General features: G+C 34.4%; 1 protein-coding gene across 1 annotated transcript in view; it reads right to left on the reverse strand.

Moving 5' to 3' along the window:
• Positions 1-6,000, reverse strand: part of RAB28 (RAB28, member RAS oncogene family) — a 63,524-nt gene that overhangs the window by 38,648 nt on the left and 18,876 nt on the right. The window lies entirely within an intron of this gene.

Below are 6,000 nucleotides of genomic sequence, written 5' to 3' on the forward strand. Positions count from 1 at the left end.
AATGAATGCAAATTCATTGATTTTCATGGAATTATACCTGTTTATATCAGGGCTCTGTCTAGCTGTACAAATCTCAAACTCAGACAAGTGGTATAACAGTAATATATCTTCTGTGTGCAAGATGTACATATTATTCAGCTTCATCCCTGTACTGAATGTCATACTGCAGCAGAGCACGAATCAAAAAGCAAGCTCACTACTAACTAATCCTATCCATGTTGAACACCAGAAACTGGTCTTAAGACAAGCAGGGCAGAAAATCATTATAATTATTACTAATTATCTTTTCAGCAGTATGACAAAAAATATTTCCCTTTTCTACCTTTTTCTTTTTTTTGTTAGTACTCCAGCACAGGTCACTTGGCTTTTGAGAGCCACCATCAAAACCTACCCTGTGTACATGCTCCACTAATGGCTGCAGCATTTCTGGAAGAAAGTCCAGAAATCTAAAAATCTGCCTTTAAATAAGTGATTTAGTAGCTGCTGTGTCCACTGCAACTTCCCATCCAAGAGATCACTTTATGAAGGATTCTGAAAGGAGGGTCCAAGAAAAACACAGGCTGATTTGCAACCAGATGCAACAGACACATTTATCACAGCAGATTACATGAACATTGGGGCCAGAATGGAGTTCATATGCCCAGATCCTTGTGATCTATCCTGCCAGGTGTTTTCCCTTCTCAGCCAATGGAATATGTCTAAGTAAACACTACACAACAGCAATAAACCTTCCTTCTTTTGCTCTGTGTAATTTTTTGTGAGCTCAGCTACTTTTCAAAGAACAACACTTGAGGCTCAGGCTCAGTTTATGGATACTCTGTGGCATATATCACAGTTTTGTAGACTTGCCCACACGGCAATTTAACAGACATAATTAAACAGATCACTTCAGCAGTGATGGTAGCCACCACCATTAATATCAAGCCAAGCATGTTTAGGATCAAAATCTCGCAAGACAGATGCTTTCTCATACAAGCAAGTTAATTTTATCACTCAAAAATATGTATGTTTCTAGGTTGCTCTCATCCCTAAAGTAATACAGAACACATTCAGACACTGGGTTAGAAATATATTATTATGGTAAATAAAAGATCATTTTCACCTGTGATTTTCCCTTTCATTAAGTTCCTTGTTTAAAATAATTTTTTTTAAAAGTTACCCGATCGTTGAAACAAACAAATCCATAAGACTGCAATTTTCTATTAATCTTACAAGTTTGTTGAGACAAACATTCTATACATATTTTAAAACAGGGTAGCATTCTACATTTATTCAAATGAGTTGGTAAATTGACCATAGCACAGCACAAAGTTTTCTTTTTAAGGGAGTCTCTACATGTAAGTAGTTTACCCTCTAATCCCAGGAGCATGTGTGAGGCTCAGGTGACTGGACCTGCTGTCAGAAATACAGGAACTTTAGTTTAATCGGGTATAAGACTCAAAAGAACAGGGTTCTTTGCATTTGCTGCTCAACACTTGTCTTAATTACAGGTGAAAGACCTAACAAGTGCAAGCCCACAAGAAATAAGAACAGAAAACAGCTGGGGGAGGTTGGGAGGGACAACAGAATGAATGCACAGTTCTGAAAGTTCTTAATTTTAATAAACCAGAATCTCAGAATGAGTATTAATGAAGAAGTTTTCTGAGTACAACTGAGGAGACTAAGTAGGTAAGGCAGTAACAGAGTACAAAAGCAGACTGGGTATGTCCTGTTACCAGCCAGATTCACATTAGTACACAGTACATCAAACATTCATTTGTATCTGGGCTGGAAAATGGGTTTTTTTCTGCACTCAGATAAGACAGGTAAAAACATTTTACATTGTATGTAAATACAAGTTAAAGGGTACACTAGAATGTAACCTTTAAACTTCGCAATGTAACAGCATACCACTTCCTGTTCAGAGATAGCACTCCAAGATCAATTAATCATGGCTAAGACGAACAAACAGTCAACATTCTTAATTAGTGTTGATGCATTCTCCTCTGTGCCCTCATCTGTCATGAAGACTGTTTAAAAATCTGAGTTATTAGTCTTTATTGGGGAGTGGATCTGGTTAACATCTCCAAGAATAGAAATCATTCATCCATCCACTATACACTGGTACCTGATAATTCCTACCCCCTATATAAGCTACAGATAACCACCGTCCTAAGACCATCTTGGTAGCTATAAATCAAAATAAGTGTAGCTCCCATGCAACCTGGGTTAATTTTTGTTTACAATATATCCACTGAAAATGTTAGTACGGCACTTGAGGAGACTGCTTACAGATTAGCACAGAGGAAAATATATAAAGTCAAGGTAGAAAGGAAAGAAACACATCAGTCACACAAAACACAGTAAAACCTCTCTAATTCACACTAATGACTAGAAGATCCATTGCAATTACTGAACTTTGTTAATACCAAATTTAAGCAAGGCACCTAAGTGTACAAAACACAATTCATTCACTTGATAACTATAGCTTCATTTATACTATACAATATAAGTCAAAGTATTTGACAGCAACATACCTATAGAAGTTTTCAGTTACTGCACTGAAACTCAAAAGCATTTGTTAATCTTAACAATAAGGTTTTTTCCCCTACTTCTCGTGCAAAAGAAGTAGTATTAGTAACACAGAAATAAGTACACTTCAAATATACTTTGTATTAAATAAGATTAAAATACCACAAAGTAAGTTACAAGTAAAGTTAAATTTAAGATTCAATGCCAACTATAAATTTTAGGATTATTAAGATCTAATGATTTACAATTAATATGAACATTTTTACATTAAATTTTACAATTCCTTTTGTTGTTTACCAAACACACAGACAAAAAAAAAAAATCTATGGAAAGACAGAGAATTAACTGATAATCAGATGTAAGTGCAGGAAGCAGGTCTGGGCAAGATCTTGACTCAAATCAGTTTTCTACTCTCTCTGACCAAATGTGTAGGTCAGGTTACGGAAGAAAAATGTATGGAAAGGAAGAAAGAATGAAAAATAAAATTAAGCACTCATGAGGAAGAGAGTCACCTTAAATAAAGTAGCGGTTTCACAAAGGAGGACTGCATCTCTGAAGCTCTTGTTCTCCCAATTATTTTTTAACAAATTAGTGGGCAATGACAGTCCTCCATTTTAGCTAAGTCCTGAAGAAAAAAGGGGGAAAAAAAAAAGGGGGGGGGTGAGAAAAAGAAAAAAGAGAGGTGGGAAGGTCCAGAATTTAGCAGATCTGAATTCATACTGCTCTATTATTTTCAAATAAATTTCCGATGGATGAGAGACTGGAGACTGATTGGAGCTTTGTATGTAGAAATTACATTTCCAATGTTTCATGCGTAAATCTTAATCTCTTACAATCATAACAGGATGTTTTAATAAATTGCCACCCCTCTGAAGTTAATTACCACTCTTTAAATAGACACAGGAGCTTACTGTGCTCATGCTTCTAATCTATTGCGATGTACAATAAAAACGAAGTCAAAACTAGCACTGATTCATTTAAATCAGCACTGAACAACTTCTTCAAGTTTGATGGAACACTGAAGATATTCCTGCAAACTTAACACATTTAACAGAATGACTACAACTTGATACCAAAAAACACTAATAAATAATGCAGTTTTATAGATAATTTATCAGCTAGTACACAATTATGCACCATATACTGCTATACTTGAAGTAATTTGCTTTCAATGACAAAATTACCCAAGGAAATTATTTTCATCTAATAGAATTCATGTGTACAGTTTTCTACATTAAATTGTGAAGAAAAACACTTTTTTAAACTATAGCTTTATTCCTATTTCTGAAGAACTGCAGCAAAGATCCTAGGTATATTTACCCCAAAATAGAAAAATATGCATTTCTTTCAGACAGTATTAGTAAGTGAAAACAGTCAAATGAGAGCTTAAGCTCAGGCTAAGTTTACTTAAAAGAGCAGCACTAAATTTAGGCCAAGGTTTCAAAATGGATGGTTTCAGCAGAGCTTCCAAATTCTTATCTAGGTATCTGAATACTGGCCCAATGTTTTCCACTTGCTATGAAGGAAAACTGCATTCTTGACAATTTTTTAAAACTTTTATCAGAAAAAGTGAAGTGTTAGAATAACTTCCCTGTGGATATAGACTTTTCTAGTCTTTAAATGAGCATACCTGGATATTTTCCTAACACACATGTATAGCTCAAAACCAAGTAAAATCCCAAGACAGAAACTACTGACTGAAAGTATTTCTCCTCTAAGATGCATGAGGTCAAATAAGTTCCTCAATTCAACAAATGGCTTTTCTTGGCTTTAAACCTATTATCGCTCTTGCATTGCATACCAGTGTATTATCACTTACTGATTAAAGAAGTTGAGCTATTCTGAACACAGTGATTCCACCTGAAGAACTTGTTAGTACTGGTAGATTTATCCTTTCATAATATGCAAAAGTCAACACCATGCTTCTGTATAAACACTTACCTTGTTTTCTATTTACATACCAATAGAAGCCTAACTACAGTTACCTCTCACAGGCCATTAAAGTATTGGGGTGGAAGCCCTCCTAGATATTCATCTCCTATTATAAAATTCAGAAAAGCAATACACTTCTAAAAGCTTAATTTTTATCATGATGAAATAAAAATAAAGCAAAAAAAAAAATGACTTCTGTAAACAGCATCCCCTGTATGCTTGACATGTGCAACAACAACAAACATCCTTAGGATCAAGTGAAACCAATAGTTTGCTTTTTTTCTTTATACACAGCTTCTGAAAAAAAACAAGGCAGTAAAGCACACTGTTCCTTCAATTGCTGTTTTTGTAAAATGAAAGCCCTTTCACTAGTCCATATCAGCCTTTGTCTGGAAACTCACCTATGAAACTACATTCTATTTGCAGATGCTCCTGAGGAAATACTTGGATTTTAAAGAATTGCAGGCAGGTATATGAGAAAAATATACATACTTAAGGTACATAACAGAAATAAAACTCCTTCAAATGGAAACCAGGGTCTGATTTTCTATCTCTATAGTGTCATTCCAGCAAAAGAACATTAGTTATCCTATGCTACAGTGCATCTTACTGTAAACACTTCATAAGATTTGCAGAACTCCAGCTAGGAAGTCCAATTTTGGGCAAAATATAAATCAGTGAAAAATAGTTTTTACTTGAATTTCAACAGGATCTGTATTATTGACTCTGGTCTGCTGGAGTACAACACTGTCTATGTTATACTTTCAGAAGCACTATTCATATATTGTAACTAAGAACTTCTCTGTTTTCTTCGCAGAAAATAAGTAGTCTTTCGTAATTAATATCATAAAAGGTCACAGGATCACAGTAGCAACACTGCAGTTAATAGTTCTGAACGAAAGTGTCTCTACATTGTTTTCAAATGCTTTTAAAGAATACTAACTTGCTGGATGAGGTCTTTTTTTCAGGTTTCTTCATGATACGGACATCATGACATGGACACAAATTACATAGAAAGTCAAAAAAATCAAATCTGGGGTTTTTTTGTTCAAATAAATATTAATAAACAATGTAAATATATTGTTAAAAATTCTGTATTTGCTTCCACCACTTTGTTTCTAAAATTGCTTTATGTTGTTTTTATCACCTTCAACAGAAAAAGGGTAAGAGCACCAGGATCAAGACCTCAGATATGCTAATAAGGATGTTTCTGTAAGATTTCTTAGCTGAAAACAGGGGAATTTGGAATCCATCTAATTCGGAAACTAACTAGGTGATGGTTATTTAAAGTAGCATATTTTGGTGGTCAGAACAAAACTCTTATATCATACTTACGTGATCAAAAAGAGGACAGGTAAAAAAATCCCAAAACAACAGGAAATGAGTAACCTCATGTGCAAAACTACAGATAGCATACAAAAAAAGCCTAATAAGCAACTCATAAATATTATGCCTAGTGCACAGTGTAGTTATTTTAAATAACATATATCAGTACTTAATTTGGTAGTCTCTTGACATACAGAACCATGAAATATACCTGTTATTAGATGCAGGAAT

This window comes from Cariama cristata, unplaced genomic scaffold, assembly GCF_000690535.1.
Source record: "Cariama cristata isolate BGI_N322 unplaced genomic scaffold, ASM69053v1 scaffold8532, whole genome shotgun sequence".
Taxonomy (NCBI): Eukaryota; Metazoa; Chordata; class Aves; order Cariamiformes; family Cariamidae; genus Cariama; species Cariama cristata.